This window comes from Octopus sinensis, unplaced genomic scaffold (assembly GCF_006345805.1).
Source record: "Octopus sinensis unplaced genomic scaffold, ASM634580v1 Contig18740, whole genome shotgun sequence".
Taxonomy (NCBI): Eukaryota; Metazoa; Mollusca; class Cephalopoda; order Octopoda; family Octopodidae; genus Octopus; species Octopus sinensis.
This window is the reverse complement of record NW_021835990.1, coordinates 65,470-76,175: the sequence shown is the minus strand read 5'-3', so window position 1 is coordinate 76,175 and position 10,706 is coordinate 65,470. Positions and strand designations below refer to the sequence as shown.

At 34.5% G+C, this 10,706-nt stretch overlaps 1 long non-coding RNA gene across 1 annotated transcript; it reads right to left on the bottom strand.

Annotated features, from left to right (window-relative positions):
* Positions 1 to 9,828: 9,828 nt before the first annotated feature.
* Positions 9,829 to 10,274, bottom strand: LOC118761925. Its single transcript, XR_004997738.1, has 3 exons — positions 10,188 to 10,274; positions 9,916 to 10,151; positions 9,829 to 9,884 (listed from the first exon to the last, which is right to left on the bottom strand). It is a non-coding gene; the product is annotated as an uncharacterized LOC118761925 (long non-coding RNA).
* Between the last annotated feature and the right edge of the window lie 432 nt (positions 10,275 to 10,706).

The following is a 10,706-nucleotide window of genomic DNA, read 5'->3' as shown; positions in this document are numbered from 1 at the left end:
TCGACAAGTATTTTTGTTGCTTTTTTCAGTGGATATTACATGGAGAGGTCGAAATGGCGACGAATTATTCACTGGAAGTTTAAACTATCGACTAACTCGGTTTGTACTCCAAAAACCGTCGTCGATTCCATCAATGAATAAATTAAACAACTGTGTTCAACTAGGATCAGATGGAACACTAGTTTATGTAAAATACGGACCTCAGGAACACTACAAATCAACTCTGACGAATTTAGCACTCAAAAAATCAATTAGAAAGAAAAAGAGTTCAATTGAGCCTTTTTGGGGCAAGGCTAGTATATGCAGTGATATTGTTTGTGTTGAGGTTTACAACCACAAGTTACCGGTTTAGAGCGACTGCAATTCTTGGTTTATAGAATTGGCTAAAAAACTGAAATTCCACGGCGATCCAATTCCGGCTTTATGCCAGAGGAACTCCGATGTGGCCAAAAAACTGGAAAGAAACACAGTTGGTTTATATTTATATTTTAGGCGTCGTACTTTTGGTTGATATTGAAAAATATTTACGAGACTATCGAAAAGGAGAGTCCTTGTGTGGATAGCCCAGAAGAGAATGACCGGGAATATTATATTCCAGACGAACATCCGCTTGATTTCTTCCCCGATAGGCCTGGAAATGTATTTGAGACATAAATTTGGATTGTTAGATTGACCCTGACGAAGAGACATGTGGCAGTTCGTATCAGTATTTGATTCCACGAAACCAGCCGAAAATTGAATATTCCAAAGACGTTGCTGATAGTCACGATATTCTGATCAGCTATGTAACCGACACTGTCAAAGATTTTGTCGAAATGGTGTTATTTTTTATCGTATTGATTTAGGGAGACATTCAGACTGCAGTCATGACGATACTCACACTGGGCGGAAACTGGTTTAGGGGGAAATTGAATCATGATAGAACTGTTGGATATATTCTTCATTATTTGGGTGTTTTTGGAACTTAATGTTTTAGATTTGATGGCAAAATTCGAGCTTTGGGTTGAACAGGCGGAGATTGTAAAGTTTTGTGGTTATAAAGAGATCGGGGAATTAAGTTTGCATCATGCTTCTTATATTCCTCGATGTCTAAACGAGTCTCATTGTGAAATGATGAATTTGGGGTCTTCAAGATGTTCTAGCTGTGGTGAATATGGTTTTATGTGCTGTTTTTGGTTGTGATGCATAATTCTAAGTATAGTGAGGGACCCGTGAACAAGTTGGGAGTTTGGTGTCAGGAGTGTAACCATGGTGGACACATAGAACACATGATCCAGTGGTTTTCAAAACACGATTCCTGCCCTGGTTGTGGCCATTTATGCCAATATTGACATTGTTAAACATATGCTTGCAGAAAAAGTTGAATTTTGTTATGAAAATAATTGATTTTAACAATACTTTGTAGTGTTTTAGAATAGCTAATTTAACTACAGTAAAACCTCTGGTGCTCGCCATTTTCGGGACCGAAGAAAAAATGGCAAGCAATAGAATTTGGCGAGCAATGGAAATAATCAATAAATTTGATTTTGAAATTTTAAAAACATCTCGGTTTTCGATACTTTCCGATCATAATGAGCCTTCCAAGTCATATTTGAGCAAAGAAACAAAGAGAATCGAAAGAAATTAAAAGGAAAAATTAACTAAAAAAATCTTTAATATTTTTTTTAATTCAGCCATATTTCTAATAACGGTGTCGATTAGTTCCAACGAATTTGTCTATCCCAGTCATATTTGAGCATAGCAACAAAGAAAATCTGAAAAATAAATTAAAATTAAATCGTTCTTTAAGGATTTTATGTACATATCAAACCTTCTGACAAACACTTTTTGAAGGGATAGATTTGAAAAAAATCCCAGTTTCATCAGCGTTATAAATGTTTTCAGCATTCTATTGTTGAATCTTTGCAGAGATCAAAGAAGTAAATGCATCAATTTCTTGTTTCTGATCAACTGCAGTAGATCCTGATTCTCCATGTAAAGTCCTCAATTTTAAGTTGTTCCGTATCTTGAACTTGCTTAGCCATTCATTGCTGGCTTTAAACTTTTTAATTCCATAAATATTAGCAATGTTCTTTGCTTTAAACAAAATTGAATTATCGTCCAGAAATAAAATTATTACTAAGAAAGCCAAAATATTTGCTTTGAAACAAAGATTCAATGATTTTAAAAAGCAATAGGTGGCTTGTCAAATTTAAAAAGAGGAATGGTTTAAAGTTACAAAATATCCATGGAGAATCTTCAACTTTAAATTTTGACCCTAAATTTTATTAAATTAATCAAAAATGAAATTGACCTCTAAGGTGTTCAAATTGTTTATAATGTCAACGAAACTGGCTTATTTTACAAAATGATACCGTTCAAAAGTGTTTTTAAAAATCTTATATCGGGCTATAAAGTATTAAAAACAGAGTTTTAGTCATGTAATGTACAAATGTGGATGGTATGGATAAACGAGCACCCTTATTAATCGGGATATTTAAAAATTATAGACGTTTCAAAAGTTTTGCTATTAAACAATATGTCACATATTCTAATTCTAAAAAAGCATGGAATTTTTAAGTGCCTATTTTCGTGATTCATGAAATAGAAAAGTACCGGTGAATTTTATAACATTTACATTGAGTTTTAATTAAATTAAACCAAAATTAAATAATATCTTTACCACGGGATACAACGTTGTTTTGCAACCACTAGATCAAGGTTTAATTAAATCGTACAAACACAATTTTAATTTTCTTAGATTTTCCAATATTATTCAGAAATAATTTTTTTTACTTTTTCGGTTGAACTTGTGACGTGGTTCTTTAAAGATGGAGTCTAAAAAGCCCAGGAAACTAACACCTTTTTCGCTACTCTCGTTTAATGTCAGAGGAATCGCTAAATCTTGGAAAAGAACAGCATTGTGCGAAGATCTGAAAAGATACAAAGTCTCTGTTGGATGTTTACAGGAGACAAAACTGCATGGGGGATTAGAAGAGGAACTGTCGGGCTATCACTTCATCTTATTCCGAAGTGAATGCAGACACTTTGGCCAAGGATTTGTAATAAAGAAGGAATTGAAACCAATGGTTCATCGCTGTTGGAGCATAAATGATCGGATTTGTGTACTTCAGATCAGCATGAATAAGCTTTGCCCATCTAAAAGCTTACTATCCGTTATAAACGTATACGCACCCCACAGTGGATGGATTGAAAAAGACCCCACTAAGATAGACTTGTTCTACTCTTGTCTGTCTGAAGCTTATTCTGAACTTGTTCACTCGTCAATAACTATCATTGCTGGCGACCTTAACGCCAAAGTGGGATTACGAAGAAACCCAGATGAAACCTTTATGAGAAAACACAAGAGGGGAATAAGGAACGTGGCAGGAACATTACTTGCCGATTTTTGTCAGGCAAACGGTCTATTCATTTGCAACACTGCATTCATGCAAGACACAAAACTACTTGGACGGGGTTTAGGAAGAATTTATACGGCGAATTTATAAACATTTACAACCAGATAGATTATATGATCTATCGATCTAAAGGCAAAGCTCTTTTTACTGACGCAAGGTCATATGGTGGTCAAACATTGACAGTGACCACAAAATGGTCATTGCAAGAATAAACATCTAAACAAAAACAAAACAAATATCAAAGGGAGGCAGGATATCCTTAGGAAGAGAATACTCGACCTAATTGGACTCTCAATACAACAAATGGGAGATAACTATAGGAAATGCCTTGATACGTATTTGGGAAGTGTGGAAGCAAATCAATCATTCCCCAAACTCTGGGGGGGAGGGTTTATCAGTGGAACGAACCGCGTTAAAATCGAGAAAACTCAAGATCGCTTCCGAAAAGCACTACAAGGACCGAACGAACAACTACTCATCGCCCCATTTAATGAAATCTTGAGAAGAAACCTCGGGGTTACAGGGCATAAAACACCACCACCGTGCCCTCACAGAAATTGTGCCGGGACAAGGGAGTGGAAAGCCTATTGGAGGTGATGCCAAATAGACTTGCTGAGTGGTTCCTCATTGTAAATGTGGAGAAAACAGAATTTACTGAACTAGCAAGACAGAAGTCTAAGCTGGACGAACATTGGAGAAAAGTAAAGAAACTCGGATCTCTATTGGGGGATGAACAAGACGTGATTATTCGGAAAACACATGCAAACAGTGCACTACGCAGCTTAAAGGAAAATTGGGTAAAACGCAAAGGACTCAGCACAAAAACACGGATACGACTATACAATTCACTAGTGAAGCCAATACTCCTATATAACGCCGGAACTTGGGGACTTTCCGCTACAGACAAAGACAACCTAGACTCTTTCTATAGAGATCACCTCCGACGTACTCTAGCCTCCAAGTGGCATTCAAGGCTGAGTAGCAGAACAGTTTATGCCAGAACATCAAGCAAACCAATCTCACTCGAAATTACCGAATGCAGATGGAGGCTGTTTGGACATATTCTAAGGATGGATTTGGATGCACCGGCAAACGCCGCTATGGAGGACTATTTCGAAGCTGGGGGCCATCGTTTCTGTGGGCGACCAAGAAATACTCTCCCGGGTACGCTAGATAGAGACCTAAAGAGGGCTGGTTAAGAATTAAAGGACGGGGACGATCTCAATGCACTACGGGACGTCGCCCAAGATCGCGGGAAATGGAATAAACTAATTACTCGTATTGTTTCCAATAATTTATCAGATCAAAAATAATTAAAACTATCCTTATCTTTTCAATAAACTTATTTGTAAATTAATTTATTTATTTAACCATAAGACCACAGTTAAGACCAAACTAATTAGCGTGTGATCCCGACGCACTTCGACGGAGATCCTCCGGAAAGGTTCAATCCTATGCAAAGTGCATCGTCCTGCGACGACGATGTCCCAGGGGGTAGGAGAGCTATTGGTCCTTTTTCGGTGAGCATAATGACTCAATATACTAAATTAATAACTCTACATTTTGTTATTTTCCTTATTTTAAAACATAAAAGGTGCCGATATTGACGATGGATTTGATTACTTTTTTCAAACAGAATACATTTTTGATTTTTATCTATGATACAGTGCTGGTAGAAAAAAAACCGGTTTTGCAGTTACTAACTTTTTTTGGCGGATAGCTATTAATTTTCTAAATGAAATAAAGAGTTTGAAGTTGATTATATGTATAATCTTTTTACTTTTAAAAAATTTCAATAATCGGCGGAAATTTTAAAAATTTAAATTTTTGCTTGTGAATAAAAAACCGGTTTTAACAAAAGAGTTAACAAAATCAACAGTTAATATGATGTGTGATATCCTCGATTAATAAATAGCTCGTATGACCTGTTAGGCATACTATCAATTAACTTCTGAATACTTTCAGACGGCAATTCGTTCCAAATTTTTGTTAATTTGACTTCCAGATTCAGTTAATTTTTTGCAGGATCTAAAGAATACTTCTGCTTCATCATGCCCCAAACATGTTCCATTGGGTTCATGTCTGGAGATTGCGGAGCCCAATCAAGAATTGGAACTTTATTTTCTTCAAAAAACTTGGTTGTCAAAGCAGATTGATGACAGGGAGCCAAATCTTGTTGGAGAATGAACTGATTTAGTCCCATTTTTCGCGCCGAAACGAACAAATTATTCGTTATTACATTTATATATATAGCGGAATTGAGGTTCCATTAACAAAAACTAAATTTCCCACTCCTTGATAGGAGATACAGCCCCAAACCATAACCACTGCCTCCACCAAATTTTACTGTCGGCGTAATATGGCTCAATTCATAACGTGAACTTTTTTTCGATAACTGTATTGCCTTTTTTAGTATGAAAAATCTGAAAAGATGCTTCATCAGAGAAAATAATAGTTTTCCATGGCGTCATTGTTCATCCGAATAAAAATTTTGGACAATTCATATCTTTTTATTATGTTTTTCTTCGAAAGCAACGGTTTACGTTGACATACTCTTCCGAAGAGAAAATTGGAATTTAAATAAGTTCCAATTGTCTTTTTACAGACACTCTTACTAGTTAAATAATTTATTTCATTCCTCAACGTGTTAGAAGATTTTTTTGGATCGCACTCAACAAGATGCAATAAAATTTCAACGTCTGTTTTTTGAAGCTTTTTAGGACGTCCAGAACAGGAGTCCTATCAATAGTTCCATATTTTTTGAATTTTCGAAGAAAATCTCCGATTGTCGATTTTGGAGTATTTAGATGATCTGCGATATCTTTTATCGTCCAATTTAACTCATAAAGAGCAAGAATCTTCCCTTTAATTATTTTATTCAACATTTGCTTATAAAACTAAAAATTCAACTACTAAATATCACTCAATAATGAAAACCGGTTTTTTATTCACACTCTAAAATTTAAATCTTCAGAATTTTAAAGATTAATGGAATTTTTTATAAATAAAAAAATTATAAATCTAATCAACTACAAAGAGTTCAATTCAGTTAAAAAAATAAATGCTATCCGCCAAAAAAAAAGTTAGTAACTGCAAAACCGGTTTTTTTCTACCAGCACTGTAGTTATATTGTGGAAATTTTTTATAGCACTTCTGATTCTTAGATGTAAGACTAGTTTCCGAGTTAGTGTGTACAATCTGTCAATAAAAATGTGAAGGGGTATAATTTAGAAAAATAGGGTTTCTTTTGAAAATAATGTGAATATTGTGAGACTTTTCTGTTGATGCTCAAATATCCAAGAATTTATTAAATTAATATATTCTTACAAGTCAAAAACTTATTCAAATCTGCACTATTAATTAAATTTTCGTGCAAAATGATGATCTGGGAATATCGAAACAGTGGATTATTTATAATTTATTTTTTGATTTTGTTTCCAACAACATATTTTTGCGAACAAAAATTTTCTTTACTGTTCAATTTAAAATCAAACCAAATGTTTAGGATCGGGTGTGTTGTTTGTCAACGAATCCAAACCTATCAGTCATTAATCGAATAATTTTTTTTCTTAATTTTTTAAAAATAGATAATTAATACACAAGAAAAAAAGTCAGAGAAACTGTTCTTAACAAAAATAAAAGAATGAAAATTAAAATTACAATTAATTAATTATTAATCTGCAGACTTTTGTTTAGAGGAAACCGACCCAGTAGAATAAGGTGTCAAAGTCTTGAGCAAATAGTAGATGAGCTACAACAATATTAAAAAACACAAACATGGAGTATCCAATGGGGACTGCCAATAATTCTCTCAAATGTAGCAGGACTCGACTGAACTCTACAATTTAACATACACAGCCAATACGAATTAGACATGCCCTCCTCCATCAAATGATGAGGGGTTGCTCCTTCCTCTGTCTCTATCATCGGTGTTTGTGGATAGGATGGTGTCTGCGGATATGACGGAGTCTGGGGATAGGACGGGGTCTGCGGATATAAAGGAGTCCTTCCCCCCACACGGACAGGAATATTGCTCACAGTGGGAGTAATCGACAACGTTTTGCCTTCTTGTGTGGACAAATCATAGGAGTTATCATTAGTGGCACAAATGGCCATTAAATTGCCACGATCCACATTGATGGTACGACAACTACAGTGAAGCTCAACTTGTGCAGTCTTTTCACTCGCGTCCTTAATGATACCAATATTCCCTTTCAGTGGTCCTTTAATGATCATGACGGCATTCCCAATAAGACGACGATCCCTCACATTCCTCTGAGACCCCACTTTGGTAGATGCGGTGGCGTAGTGCATTGGCGAGGCCATCGGGAATGGAGACCCAAAACCACCCAGTTTACCCTTGACTGCATTCCTCCGTGCCTCACTGTCCAACCCCCGACTAACACTCACTACCAACCATCCGACGCAGATTCCGTCCAACCACCACAAATATCCCAGAATTATGTCGCAGATTGGATGACTTGACAAACACATAATTCTTGTATATACATGTAACTGTTCCCGTCTCATTCTACTGATTACGTAATATACTTACATCCAAAGGCCCTTTGATGACTTTGACCGAACTGGCCACTGTTATTGCCTGGTTATCCGAGTCCAAAGTCACTGCATTGGCACTCACTTTCCTCACTGTTATCGAATTGTTCTTTTTCTTAACAATCTAAAATCACCTCTGAAAATCCACCTTTCCGAACTGATTAAGAATCACAAAGTTTTGACGTTCCAGTCGAGTTATAACCCCCACAAGCTGCGGTCTACCAATGAAACACTCAATTGTACTCGATTTGAACCAATTCCCCAATTTTGAACATCCCTGAACTAAGGACTCCCCTACGACTCTCACTACTCAACTGAATTTCATTCAAAGATGTCTCCAACTGACATTATACAACCCAAAACCTCCCGTTGAGTGGAGTCTGATAGGATAAACACATTTCGTCCATCCACATGCAACACTATGCCAGTATCCCCCACAAAATCCCCTCGAATGACCTTCACTGAGTCTCCAATCTTGATTAGTTTGCTCAGTTCTGATATATGTACTTCCACTGTCTTGTCCTGGTATGTCAAAACAGTCAAAATCACGGTCAGTTCTCCGTGCATGGTCTCGAGGAGGACGGTCTGGTCGGTAATACTGCGGACACGACCTTCCAGTCCATACAAGTCCCCTTACCGAATTTAAGATTCACAATTTAAGATTCATATCGATAAAATCTTGATCGTCTAGTTTCGAAATTATTTGGCCGATTTATTTTTTGAATAATTTGTTTGTAATTTCTATCAATTTTTTGAACATAAAAACCATTTAATTAGACATGGAACATTATTGTAGGTTCAAATAATAAAAATTTATAAGAATTGTTAGAAATTGTATACTTTTTAATAGTTTTAGGTAAAACTTATGATCTTAATCGAATATTATCATTCTTTTAGAGCCTTCTAGGGATCCCAGAATGGTTAATCCATATGCAATTTAGACTGAGTAGATCGGGTGTTGTATTTTCATATAATAAATAATTCAAATTCTTGCTAACAGGTTGTATTATGTATTTTTCCACTTTAACTTGTTGAAATTATAGAGTGAATTAAATATCAATATTACTTCGACAGCTATTCAGAATATTCTCATTTACGACAGCTTTTATAAAAAAATTTCCAAATATTCTGATTTAGTCTCAGTTTAGTACTAAAAGACACTGTCAGGGTGTGAATGCAGCTCTGTGGACAGAGCACATGCAGATTATTTGTACATGAATGGACATGAGAAAAGTTTTTAATTCCGTCAATCATGATGATTTGCTGGAATTTTTTTTTTTAATTCTTGACATTCAGAATAGACCATTAAGTTTAAAATATCATCAATTTCAAACTGGAGAGTATCAGTCAATACTGGTTAAAAAATTTTTGTTTCTTCTTATTTTTCGACAACTTGAGCTTCTTGGAAAAAAGTGACACAATGTCAGTTTTTTATTAAGATAGGGGCCAACCTGCTGGACGGATTAAAAAAGTAGCGATATCTAAATTTACTAGAAACAAGTTCACTAAGATAATTAATAATTTATTAAAATATTTTCTTGAAGAAATTTAGAAACTTTACAAAAAAAACTGTCAGAAATACAAATTAATTTTATGAATTTTTCAGGGTCACAACTAATTATTAAAATTAGATTTTTTAACGTTTCTTTAAATGAAAAAGAACGTCTTTCTAAATTAAACAAAACATATGTAAGTTTAAAAATAATTCAAACATATCCGAAGATAAATAGTTTTCTAAAATTAAAAATACCAATTTATATCAAAACTTTATCAAAAAAATTATTATTACTGGAAAGATAAAATTAATTCAATACCTTCATCAATGGGTGTATTTTAAGACTCATCTAAAAATAAATTCTCAAATAACCCACCCAAATCATGTACAACGAAGTCCTGGGAAGAATCATCATTATTTAAAAACCTTATATACTATAATTAAAAGTATTTCAAAAAACTACACCTTCATCTTTAATCGACGAAATTCCTCCATATTTGAGAGTTTTGAAGACAAAGTGGGATCCTTACTCGCCGGATCTTCACTGTGGTCAGTATCACCACTACAAGCACAACTATCTATATATTTAATAGTGTTGTCGATTCGTATTTTTTGCAGTCCTTTAAATACTTTTAAAAATGCATGATCGACCAAAACGTCCAGTTCAGATTCACTTATATCAACTTTAGGTACAATGGGATCTATTAAAGAATAAATATTGTCATTTATGAAAAAACCTTTTGTTAATTTAAGTTTAGAAATGACCCTTTTACTGATAGATGAGTCAAACAGGTCAATTAATCTTTTCTGCCCTGCTATTTGATCTAACATTAGAATCAAAATTACAGACCACAAAGCGACATAAACAAATTATGAGTAGTTTATTATTATTTTAAATAAATTTTTTAAAAAATATTTAAATACCAGAAACGTATACCAAGTTAAAAAGAACTCAATCAAGAATGTCTAAAACAAGTCCAGACATATCCATAATTACATACCTCCATTGCGTCCTGTAGAAGTAATTGTAGGAAAGGATAATAATGTTCCTGTCATCTTTAAATCATCAGCCAATTCTTTTTGAGTAATTCTTAATTTTGTACCGACTATTCTTTTCATTAATGAGCAAGAACGTTGAGTTATTCCGATCTTGGTTGATTAATGACAGTTCTTTTTGTTTCCATCGGGTAATAATATTCCAAACAGTACTTTTTGGTAATATCAGCAATTTAGAAATTTTTTCATAATTTGTGCCT